This window comes from Hyla sarda, chromosome 9 (genome assembly GCF_029499605.1).
Source record: "Hyla sarda isolate aHylSar1 chromosome 9, aHylSar1.hap1, whole genome shotgun sequence".
NCBI classification, from domain to species: Eukaryota; Metazoa; Chordata; class Amphibia; order Anura; family Hylidae; genus Hyla; species Hyla sarda.
In genome coordinates, this window is record NC_079197.1 from 169,919,160 (window position 1) to 169,932,638 (window position 13,479).

Here is a 13,479-nt window from a genome sequence, read left to right on the forward strand (position 1 = left end):
TAGTTATATTCTTGTATATAGGAGGCAGTATTATAGTAGTTATATTCTTGTACATAGGAGGCAGTATTATAGTAGTTATATTCTTGTATATAGGAGCAGTATTACAATAGTTATATTCTTGTATATAGGAGGCAGTATTATAGTAGTTATATTCTTGTATATAGGAGCAGTAATATAGTAGTTATATTCTTGTACATAGAAGCAGTATTATAGTAGTTATATTCTTGTATATAGGAGCAGTATTATAGTAGTTATATTCTTGTACATAGGAGGCAGTATTATAGTAGTTATATTCTTGTATATAGGAGCAGTATTATAGTAGTTATATTCTTGTATATAGGAGCAGTATTATAGTAGTTATATTCTTGTAAATAGGAGCAGTATTATAGTAGTTATATTCTTGTATATAGGGGCAGTATTATAGTAGTTATATTTTTGTACATAGGAACAGTATTATAGTAGTTATATTCTTGTATATAGGAGCAGTATTATAGTAGTTATATTCTTGTACATAGGAGGCAGTATTATAGTAGTTATATTCTTGTATATAGGAGCAGTATTACAATAGTTATATTCTTGTATATAGGAGGCAGTATTATAGTAGTTATATTCTTGTATATAGGAGCAGTATTATAGTAGTTATATTCTTGTATATAGGAGCAGTATTATAGTAGTTATATTCTTGTATATAGGAGCAGTATTATAGTAGTTATATTCTTGTACATAGGAGGCAGTATTATAGTAGTTATATTCTTGTATATAGGAGCAGTATTATAGTAGTTATATTCTTGTATATAGGAGCAGTATTATAGTAGTTATATTCTTGTAAATAGGAGCAGTATTATAGTAGTTATATTCTTGTATATAGGGGCAGTATTATAGTAGTTATATTCTTGTACATAGGAACAGTATTATAGTAGTTATATTCTTGTATATAGGAGCAGTATTATAGTAGTTATATTCTTGTATATAGGAGCAGTATTATAGTAGTTATATTCTTGTATATAGGAGCAGTATTATAGTAGTTATATTCTTGTATATAGGAGCAGTATTATAGTAGTTATATTCTTGTATATAGGAGCAGTATTATAGTAGTTATATTCTTGTATATAGGAGCAGTATTATAGTAGTTATATTCTTGTATATAGAAGCAGTATTATAGTAGTTATATTCTTGTATATAGGAGCAGTATTATAGTAGTTATATTCTTGTATATAGAAGCAGTATTATAGTAGTTATATTCTTGTATATAGGAGCAGTATTATAGTAGTTATATTCTTGTATATAGGAGCAGTATTATAGTAGTTATATTTTTGTACATAGGAGCAGTATTATAGTATTTATAATGTTTTTTCTCATTGGGGGATTGAGGTCTATTATGTTTCTGTCTAATATCTGAATGTGCTTGAAAAGTGCAACCACCACACTTGTTATTCAGAAATTGGATCAAAGCAATTGTCACTTAACTTTTCGCCCCTCTCCTCCAGCAGCTCATACAAAGTGCATTACTCAGCAGGGGGCGAGACAGCACCAGAGAAGACTTCTGCCAGGAGTAAGACAATCTGTGCTCAATCCTGACTCATGAGAACAGCGACATTCAGAATAGGAAAAAAGAAAATCTATTTTAATATGTGTATTTGGGATAAATGAGTAATTCTTACTTTTGCAGTAGCAGATGTAGTTGTTGCCTAAGATCCTACTAGTTATGGATTAATAATAGTGGTCTACAGGTAGAGCCTCTACTTTGGACAGTTACTCTCAGTTCTTCATTACTCCTCAGCAGCGCTCCAACAGGAGAAATGAAGAATTACATTTTGGATGTAAATTTCAGCGAGTAAATTTTCTTTGCCATTCCTTCAGTGGGAACATAACCCTTATTGCTGTAGACTGCAGGGGAATCTATCTGCAAGTTCTTAATGACTCTGTAGCACTCCAACAGGAGAAATTAAGAATTACATGGTCCCATTGAAACCAATGGACTGTTCAGGCAATGCATGGACGTCCCGGGTCCTCCTAAAAGAGACTCTCTTCTACTCCCTTATATTTACCATTATATGTATGAACCCTTTTATTCTCTAGAGCAGTGTTTCCCAACCAGGGTGCCTCCAGCTGTTGCAAAACAACAATTCCCAGCATGCTCGGAAGACTGAAGTAGTTTTCCAGGGGATTTTGGCAAGGGAATTTCAGCGAGCAAATTTTCTTAGCAATTACCAGGTGCAAACATAACCCTTACTGCTGTCGTCTGCAGGGGGATCTAACTGCAAGTTCTTAATAACTCTTTAGCACTCCAAGAGGAGAAATAAAGAATTACATGGTCCCATTGAAACTAGAGGACTGTTCTTGTAATGTGTGGATGTCCCAGTTCCTCCAGACAAAGAGAGACTCTCTTCTACCCCCTTATATCTTATATTTAGCAATATATATATATATATATATATATATATATATATATATATATATATATTTCTGTATATGTGTGTGTGTGTGTGTGTGTGTGGTGTCCCAGTATGGGATATGTTCCTACAGTCCTGTCAGGTTGAGTCCCTGTACGTCCTCAGGGCTCTCCTGCAGTGTTCCCCCATAATGTGAATAGGTTGTATATTAAGTGTAAAGGACCTTTGACGTTGGTCACATGATTGTTAGTCACATGATAATGTTTGTCACATGTTTGTCATATGTTTGTTACCCAGAGAGCACCCAGTGACCAGGTGACCCGCAGGTAGCCTATGGGCTCCTTGCACAGCCCCCCTTTATAAGATATGGAGGAGCTGCAATCTGTCTCTTGTGATTCTTTCCTGCTGAGGTTCGGTCCAGTCCAGACGTCTCAGGGTCAGTGTCCAGCACATCTGGAGGCCTCAACCTAAATTGCAGCCACAAGTCAGTAAATCAAGTCGTCTTTATCATCTGTCATCATCTTCAGTCAAGTCAATTGTAGTCAGCGTGGTCTGCACTCATAGTCCCAGCAATCTGCGGGGTCCCCTGTGTTACTGGTCACCTCTCTGGGATCCTGGCCGAACTGTATAGACTATTACTATCTGTCTACCTCAGTAAAAGCTACCGTTATCCTTAACCTGGCCTTGGACTATTATTTGCCCCTGCCTAACCTAGGACTAGCGGTGTTACCTTCGGGTGATTAGGGTTAAATCATGCCCTGGTGTCACGAACAAGAAGGGGTTAATCAGGGGTCAAGTCCTGGGGAAAAAAGTGAGGGAACTCACCCAAGATTTCCACTCAAGGGCTGGTCCTGAAAGACTCCTGCTAATGGGAATGGTGTTCGCTGTGGAAAAAGTGCAGGAACTTAGTTCCAACACGTTCCTGCAGGACTTGAGCCCTGGGGTTAATACCATCTACCCCTGGGCAACAACACCTGCCCCTTACACCTCACACCCTGTGACTCACCACACACACATACACACTACAATTCCCAGCATGCCCGGACAGCCGAATGTCTGTGCATTTCTTCTAGGAATTTAATCCGATTCCTTTGATACATTTGCAGTTTACTATCCTATAAGCAAAAGAAAAAATTGCGCTTCCTACGAATTTCATTCCACTCTATGGCAGATTGGAGAATGTAGTCGCAATTGGAACGATTTCTTACTTTCTACATCACAAATACAATTACGACTGTGCCCCAAAAAAGCATTAGGTACCTGAACCATATGGGAAGCTATGATTTTAATAGTGCGCAGTATATCGGCATCTTTCGTGTTTCTTATGTGTTAATATTCTACGATACACGGCAATTATGTATAAACTACCATCCATACTGTGCAGTAGACCCTGACTCCAGGCAGCGAATCCCCTAAGGAGAGGGGGGGAGGGGAGCGGGGTATATTATACAAAGAGGTAATGAGGAGCGGAGGGGGAGTTTAATATAGGGGGGGCGACTAGAACAACAAAGAGTAATGTAAAGGGGGGTGTATGGGGATCTGCGTGTGTTATTACAGAGCGGAGGAGATAGCGCCGGGCCCTGGAGAGCAGGACATTGTCCCCCCTGGAGGTGATCACTGTAATGAACCATTCGCCTTCCTGCCACTTTATTCCGAATATTTCTCCTATAACACAATATTTTACCCGGATTTCATCGTCCAGCGTCCCGTTCTCATGCGAACCCTTAACCCCTTTACTTCCAAGAAGATTAACCCTTAAACTGAGCATAATTATTATAATTTTTTGCACAATGCAATGAACAGCAGCATAATGTATCATGAATCCATACAACCCCCCGTGCTGCACAGAGCCATAGAATGGCACCTATAGTGGTCTGTGGCGCCCTATACCAAGGTCTGTAAGGCGCAAGATGTAAAGATTTTTTTTTTCTTTCTTTTCAGTTACATAGGAATCCTAAAAAATATCTTGGCACCATGTGGAGACCACGCGGTATAGAGCCGCAGGGACTCCATGTGACCCCTGCAGGGCTGGAAGTTTTGTTATTGTTCAGTTTTTAATAGTTTAGGGTAGGTTCACACTATGTCAGTGCTCCCGTTAGTCCAATCTGATGGCATCATTCTGAAAATGTGATGCCGATGTATACTGTTAACTAGAGCTGTGGACACCATTGATTTCTATGGCCAAACGGAGTCACCTAGTTAAACCTTTCAGGACATATATGCTATTATTAATGGCCTTAAAGGAGAGTCTGCAGTGTAAGACACTTATCCCCTGTCCACAGGATAGGGGATAAGTGTCTGATCGTGGGGGGGGTGAATGCTGGGACCCCCCCCCCCCCCCCCCCCCGCGCGATTACCTGTACGGGACACGCCCCCTATATGTATCTCTATGGGAGAGGCGGAGATACAGCATTTGTGCATCCCTGCCTCTCCCATTGAGCTGTATGGGGGGGGGGGGGATGTCAATGCTGGGTCCCCGTACAGGAGAGGAGGATAAGTGTCTAACACTGCTGTACTCCTTTATAACGGCCTTAGAAAGTAATGGGGTCCGCTGCTCCCGTAAACAGTATACATTGGCACCCCGGTATGCCAACAGATCTGACTAACGGGAGCAATGACATAGCGTAAACTTACCCTTAAATTGTGAATGGTTTATTATGAGGCTAGAGATAAGTATGTGCTACTTTGGCAGATACAGCGCCACTTTACTCCACTGGGCTGTGTCTGGTATTGCACTCATATAAATGCACTACAAGTCAAATCCCACTGACAAAACTGGCGCTGTTTCTAGAAATAAAATAGGTTTTAGGTTAGGTTCATATTACATTTATTGTTTTTTGTCACGGTATCTGTCGCTGAGAATGGGATGTAGTTGTATAATGTAGTAAAAACCAGTGGGTGGCATCACCCTCGGCCCGAACGGAGTCCCTAGGTGATGTTGTTTGGGGCATCTAAATAAATGGCACCCGCTGCTATTAGTCATAGTATTTAACAGCCTCCCAGTCTGATGGATGTCAGTGACAGAAACACTAAATTTAGTATGAACCAGTGTTTCCCAACCGGGGTGCCTGCAGCTGTTGCAAAACTATAACCAAGATGGGAGATGTAGTTTTGCAACAGCTGGGGGCACCCTGGTTGGGAAACACTGCAGAACACTTTAGGACAGTAGTCTCCAACCTGCGGACCCCCAGATATTGCAAAACTAAAACTCCCAGCATGCCCGGACAGCCAACGGCTGTCCGGGCATGCTGGGAGTTGTAGTTTTGCAACATCTGGAGGTCTGCAGGTTGGAGACCACTGCTGTAGGATTATATGTTGAACTTGATGAGTCGTTTTTAAAGGGGTATTCCAGGAAAAAAACTTTTTTTTTTAGATCAACTGGCTCCAGAAAGTTAAACAGATTTGTAAATTACTTCCATTTAAAAATCTTAATCCTTCCAATAATTATGAGCTGCTGAAGTTGAATTGTTCTTTTCTGTCTAAGTGCTCTCTGATGACACGTGTCTCGGGAGCTGTCCAGCGTAGAAGCAATTCCCCATAGCAAACCTATTCTGCTCTGTGCAGTTCCTATGGGAATTTGCTTCTACTCTGGACAGATCCCGAGACACGTTTCATCAGAGAGCACTTAGACAGAAAAGAACTTCAGCAGCTCATAAGTACTGAAAGGATTAAGATTTTTTAATAGAAGTAATTTACAAATATGTTCAATTTTCTGGAGCCGGTTGATTTATATATAAAAAAAGTTTTTTCCTGGATAACCCCTTTAACTTTTGAATTATGTTACTATGTAGGGTAGAGGGGATTGTCAATAGCCAGGGCCAGGCAAGTATTATACCCCCTAACTTAGCTTGGCAAATGTAATGTAAGTGGTGATGTATACAGTGTATCTACTGCTCAGTATTGTAAAGGAGCAGGGAGTCTGCTGATAGACAGGTGTCCCTGCTCCTGTACATACATACCATGGTGTACAAATGTTGCATCCTGCCTAACCTGGCCTGGCAAATGTAAAGTAAGCAGCAGAGGGCACAGCCGATAGAGTAATGTAGTACAGTGTGTGTGTACAGGAGCGGGGACACCTGTCAATCTCCAGACTTTCTGCTCTTGCACATACATTCCCTGCTGCACAGTGGCATACAGAGAAGAAAGAGGACCCCAGAGCCAAAATCAAAATGGGCCTCATATTTTGGCGTCTCGTTTTGCCTCTCAGGACAGAAAGGTTTGATGTTTATTTTCCTCTTTACTTTCCATGACCCATTGATCTATACCCTCCTCCGTTAATTTGCTGACAATGCAGATCCCTGGAGAGAGGAGTTCTGTACAGCTTCTTACCAATAGGAAAAAGGAATCGGACTAACCAGGATCGGGGCCCCTCTCTCCAAGGGCCCCATAGCAGCCACATGGTCCGTTGCTATGGTACGTACGCCTTGGTGCCGCACTATGCCTTTGGTCGTATGCATTGCCAGGTTTGGTGGAACAATTCTCACCAGATTTTGCAAACCTAAGAATTGTGGGGGAGATTTATCAAAACCTGTGCAGAGGAAAAGTTGCCCAGTTGCCCATAGCAACCAATCAGATCGCTGCTTTCATTTTTCAGAGGCCTTGTTTAAAATGAAAGTAGCAATCTGATTGGTTGCTATGGGCAACTGGGCAACTTTTCCTCTGGACAGGTTTTGATAAATCTCCCCCAATGTGCCTGGGGCAACTACCCCTGTGCCCCCTACTACTCCACTGTAAGGATGCCCAAAATATGCCCAAAATATAGTAAGGACTTCTATCTTGGTATCTTACTGTAAGGACAACCCAATTCTGGCCGATCTGGTCGATGTTTTCTGTTGGTCACAGGTCGTGTCGCCCCCTTAGTCCCCTATAAAGACTAAATGGACCCCCATAGAAAGCTGGACTATTAACCTCTACCTTACCAGTGAGCTCTTGGAGAAGACGCACTATTAACCCTACCCCTCTGGCACTAACCCACAACACATACCAGCCCATTAACCTTCTCCCTGCCAGGCAGGCCCTGCACTACATTGCCCCATTAACCTCTCATCTGCCAGAGATGATGAAGCTGTGCTCCATTAACCCTTCGCTCTCTCCTCCTCGCACACTTCATTAGTCTGCTCGTTAAAGCATGGATATTAATTAGCAGGAGGGGGGAGGGCTCCATCTCTGCGGCTCTAATTAAACGGAGCAGGCGGGTAATTAGGATCTAATTATCCAAAGATAAATGGAGACAATCCGCTCCTCCATCACTGCGCCAAAGCCGCCTGCTCTCAGGGCTCCTATGCCTTGTGCCCAGTTCATGCCAACTCTCCTTTCTAATCCCTCACCTCTGCCGGGTTATATATTTACGATTCTCACATATGCCCCCCTCTTTTTTTTCTTCCCCACGATGCATTTTTTTTGGGGGGTGTTTTAAAATAGCGCCTTTTACTATAGACATTTTTTTTATAATGCATGGTTTTATCCCCTGATTTTTTTTTTCTCCTCATTACAAGTCATGTGATTGTCTCATTATGGATTTCTGTTGAAGAATTGGGGGAAAAAATAACACCAGAAATAATGGCAATATACGGCAATATACGTGCTCACTTGACTTTTTTTTCTTTTTTTCAAACTGTTGAACAATAGAATGAAAAACGTCACAATTTCTTAAAAATAAAGAAATATATAAATAAATAAAAAAAACACCATACCAAAACACGCCTCCCATAGACATGAATGGAAGGGGTGTAGTATGATGTCGTGTCTCTGTCTGGGAAAATCAGCGTTTCGGATACTCAATCACCACCGGCACAGAATGCCGGGTGCTGCAGGGAGATCATAGGGGGTCCCAGCGGGACCCACGTAATCAGACATCTTATCCCCTATCCTTTTTATAGGGGATAAGATGTCTAAGGGTGGAACACCGCTTTAATGTAAGGCTATGTTCACACAGGACAGATATACGCTGTGGATTTTTTGTGCACCATGTTCACACATCCGTAATTTCGGGGACAAATTTAGCATTGGAATTCTGGCACAGGAATTCAGTTTTCCATGTCCGCAGAAAGAATGAACCTGTTTATTCTTTCTGCAGACTCCGTGCGGAATGCATAGCCATTTATGAGAGATTTTCCATGCGGACATTCCGAAGTGTGAACATTGCCTTAGGCATTCTTCATTGGAATCCGGCATGGAGATTCCGCTGCAGCAGAGTCCCTTTGCATTCAACAGAATTCTGCTGCTCTGAGCACATGTCGGAATTTCAATGCCAGATGTTTCCAGCACGGAAATTCTATTTTTTGTGTCCACAAAAAAATAAACACGTTCATTCTTTGTGCGGAGTCCACGTGGAATGCATAGCTGTCTATGAGATGACGCATTCCTGTGCGGTCCTAGCACTGGCATATTATACCGGCAACCCCTAGATGCACAGAATGTCCGCACGGAGATTCTCCGTGCGGACATTCCGACATGTGAACATAGGCTAAGAGCTACTGCAAAGTGGGCGAGAAAAACATTTGCATAAAATCTGCGCGTAAATTGATTGGCAGTGTGGATTGTAAATCTGCAGCATGTCATTTTACAGCCAGTTCACACTTCTTTGCTCTGCATCTAGTTTAGGCAGTATGAAGCACAGTTGATGATGGATGCCTGTTATCTGCTATTCATTACATTATTGTTATTATTACCCGTATTTTTCGTCCTATAGGCATATAAGACGCACCCAATTTTTAGGGGCAAAATCTAAAAAAATTACGATTTTGAACCCAATAGTGGTCTTCAACCTGCGGACCTCCAGATGTTGCAAAACTACAACTCCCAGCATGCCCGGACAGCCAACGGCTGTCCGGGCATGCTGCGAGTTGTAGTTTTGCAACATCTGGAGGTCTGCAGGTTGAAGACCACTGCAGTAGGAGGTAATACTCACGTGTCCCCATCACCGCTGCCCTGGATGTCGCTCCATCGCTGTCGCCGTGTCCCCGTCGCTCCGGAACGTCTCTGCTGCCGGCCGGGTATCCTCGCTCTCCGTCGCCGCCATACGTGATGACGAGGAAGGAGAGTGCCGGCCATACAGGGGATCCCTGAACGGAGAAGACACCGAGGAGGCAGGTAAGGTCCCTCCCGGTGTCCTGTAAGCTCTAACCCGGCTATTCAGTCGGGCTGTTCGGGACCGCCGCGGTGAGATCGCGGCGGTCCCGAACAGCCCGACTGAACAGCCGGGTTAGTGTCAATTTCCCTTCAGACGCGGCGGTCAGCTTTGATCGCCACGTCTGAAGGGTTAATACAGGGCATCACCGCGATCGGTGATGTCCTGTATTAGCCGCGGGTCCCGGCCGTTGATGGCCGCAGGGACCGCCGCGATAGGGGTGTATTCGCCGTAGAAGACGCACCGACTTTTTCCCCCCAGTTTTGGGGAAGAAAAAGTACGTCTTATACGGCGAAAAATACGGTAAATACAATATGTATATAGGGCACCACTGTGCCCTATCATGGTGGTATCAGCCTTGGCCTATTATGAGCCTGATGCTGAAGTGGGGGTGTTGGTCTTGGGACTTGAGTGCTGTGCCACAATCATAGGAGGGACAGAAAGGAGTTAATAAGAAGGTGTTGTGATGTCCCAGTACAGGACATGGTCCTGTACTACCCTTAGTCCCTGTCAGGTTGAGACCCTCAGTGACCTGGGGGCTCCCCTGCAAGATCTCCCCCTGTTGTTCCATAATGTTGTGTATATCACTTTAATGCCTAGACAGTCTCCTAATGTATAGATAGAGCCTGGGGAAGGTCTCAAGGACCTGTGAGAATGTCACATGCTATGTTATGCAGTCACATGATTTGTTGTCCCAGAGAGCACCAGCTTAACCTATGACCCGCAGCTTGACCAATGGACTTTAGTCCAGCCCCCCACTATATAAAGGGGCGGCCATTACAATTCACTCTCTTCTCTTATACAATCAGTCTTTACTGAGCACAGCAGCAGAGATCAGCCTTTGGCTGTCCGGGCATGCTGGGAGTTGTAGTTTTGTCACAGCTGGAGGCACCCTGGTTGGGAAACACTGGACCATTGTATTCTAAAAAAGAATATAAGAAATAGTGCCACCTGGAGGGCATTGCAACCATAACGCTTCTGTGCCTTATACAAGAGTTGTGCCACTGTCATGTGACCAAAGGAAAATAAATCTTATAGGCGGATCAAAGACACAATCCGTTTCTTCACAATCCGGCACAGAACAGACACCTTTGTGAAGCCCCCCTTTAAGTTGACATTTTTGCTATAATGACCCCCGTGAAGCCCATTACTATAATTGACACGTCACAGGATTTCAGACTTAACAATATTAAATCACATAAAAAATAACATCATTCCTGGAGGTCTGGAATCTCCATATCCATCTGCGCTTGTGAGACATCTCAACCTGGAGATGGCGTCATTTAGGGGAAGGATTATGGGTAATTTTTGGACATAACTGACAGGAAAGTTACTATTTATGGAGAAAGTGTTACCATATGTAGACCTGTAATTGATCGTAATGGGATCAGGGCGGTTGGTGGGTGGTCTCCTGTATGGCTGTGGAGATTTGCTGGCGATTCGATCAGAAGGAACCATCTATAGGCCATGGAGTGTGGAAATTTAGGGCTTCATATAATCCTTCTAGAAAGGACTTTTTTCAGACTGTTGAGACCCAATTAGCTCCTAGCAGGCTATAACTACCCCTCCCCCTTATTACAATAATTAATTAAATAATAACTGACACAACAATTCAACTTTTTATGGGTGGGGATCGGCCACAGCTTTATTTATAAAATTACTTATATAAATAACAATTTAACTGTAACAAAGACACCGATTGGCTTCTTACCAACCCGAGAGGTGCTGCCACACTGTCCTGTGTGGAGGTCTACCCCGGGTTGACCCCGCTTTCACCGTCTTCTTACCGCCAAGCTGTGACTTACAATAAACAGAGATACAAAAAGGGAGGGAGGGAGGGCAAAACTCTGGGTCCTGGGCAGATTGAGGGGGGAAGGGAGGCACCACAGCTATAAATACCCAGGGGAGGGCCTCTGAAAGCCCGGGAAACTATTAAACCCCTGATTGGTGCACTCCTCCCCCCCCACCCATGGGACATACCACTATAGTTACCAACAAGTTTTTACAGGCGGGGGAGGGGGCTAAAAACCTTGCCTGTATATTTCTTAACCCCTTAACTGCTCACCAGTCAGGGGGCAAGCTAGTTATGCACAGCTTGCCCCTTCATAATATAGCATCTGTTGAAGAATGGAGAAAGAGAGGCTCCTTGTGGACTTTTATGGGTGTCATATGTTGGGTGTCAAAAATATCAAAGAAGCCTCTTTCCTTTTGCCTTAGTGATCCAGGGGGTCCTAACAGTAGGATTTGCAAGCAATGTTATACCCTAATTATAAGCCATCATTTGGTGATTTGTTTAAAGGGGTACTCCACTGGGATTTTTTTTTAAATGAACTGGTGCCAGTTAAATAAAAAAAAAAAAAAAAAAAAAATAATAATCTTAATCCTTCCAGTACTTATCAGCTGCTGTATACTACAGAGGAAGTTATTTTCTTTTGGAAGATCCTTTCTGTCTGACCACAGTGCTCTCTGCTGACACCTCTGTTCATTTTAGGAACTGTCCAGAGCAGTATATGTTTGCTATGGGGATTTGCTTCTACTTTGGACAGTTCCTGACATGGACAGAGGTGTCAGCAGAGAGAAATGTGGTCAGACAGAAAGGAACTTCAAAAAGAAAAAAAACGTCCTGTGGAGCATACAGCAGCTGATAAGTACTGGAAGGATTAAGATTTTTAAATAGAAGTAATTTACAAATCTGTTTAACTTTCAGGCACCAGTTGATTTAAAAAAATAATAATAATAATAATTTCAATCTTCACTTCAGTATCTTTATTATAAATTTGTGCCTTGTTCTTAAAGCGTACCTGTCAGATCCCACAAAAAACAAATCTGTTATATGTTACTCAGTACCTAATCCTGATCATGTACATAAAATTTTTATGTATCTATCATCGATATTTCCTAAAAAAAATTGCATATTAAAGGGGTTATCCAGGAAAAAACTTTTTTTTTTATATATATCAACTGGCTCCAGAAAGTTAAACAGATTTGTAAATTACTTCTATTAAAAAATCTTAATCCTTTCAGTACTTATGAGCTTTTGAAGGTAAGGTTGTTCTTTTCTGTCTAAGTGCTCTCTGATGACACCTGTCTCGGGAACCGCCCAGTTTAGAAGAGGTTTGCTATGGGGATTTGCTTCTAAACTGGGCGGTTCCTGAGACACATGTCATCAGAGAGCACTTAAACAGAAAAGAACAACCTTAACTTCAGAAGCTCATAAATACTGAAAGGATTAAGATTTTTTAATAGAAGTAATTTGCAAATCTGTTTAACTTTCTTGAGCCAGTAGATTTAAAAAAAAAAAGTTTTTTCCTGGATAATCCCTTTAAACTTGACCACTGTCTTTTTCATCTTCCCAGAGGGAGGGGGCGGGTCCTTCTCTTGCCTGCACTGTGAAGACTCCTAGCCCTCCCCCACTCTGCTGACTCACTGCTCTTAGAAGCCTGGCAGTCCTGCTCTGTAACCCTTTCCTTTCTGGATTTATGTTGTACACACACACACACACACACACACACACACACACAATGATTATTGGAGATTGCCTTCACTCTACCACCAAAGACAATATGGTGAGTGTATAACTTACATCTTCCCAAATTACTGCAAAGTTTTAGTGCTAAAAGTACAGTGGTGTGTCTACAGTTTTTGCAAAAGTACAACTTCCAGCATGCTCAGACATCCTTTGATTGTCCAGGCATGCTTACAGTTGTAGTTTTGCAACAGCTGGAGGCACACGTTTGGTAAAACTGTGTTACAGCAGTTTTGCTGCAGGCTATGTTCCTCCTGCAGCCTTTTCAATCAGCCATCTCGTGTCCATGATCCTTGGACACCGTCATGCTGCTGTGGGACTTGTCAGTGTCCTCGGAGATTTGGCGACCCCTAGTGGTGGCATATTCAAAGGCAGTTTCTATAATAAAATTTAATTTTTTTTTTTTTTTAAAGAAGTATATTAAAAAACTA

The 13,479-nt window shown here is 42.5% G+C and overlaps 1 protein-coding gene across 3 annotated transcripts in view; it reads left to right on the forward strand.

The window, feature by feature from the left end:
- Window positions 1-13,479, forward strand: part of GPSM3 (G protein signaling modulator 3) — a 109,945-nt gene that overhangs the window by 47,139 nt on the left and 49,327 nt on the right. The window contains exon 1 of one of the 3 annotated variants that reach the window (XM_056538160.1): window positions 6,476-6,609. The exons of the other annotated variants lie outside the window; for them this stretch is intronic. The gene's annotated coding sequence lies outside the window, so the exon portion shown is untranslated. Of the gene's footprint in view, window positions 1-6,475; window positions 6,610-13,479 lie in introns of those variants that run through there. 3 annotated transcript variants of the gene reach the window in all.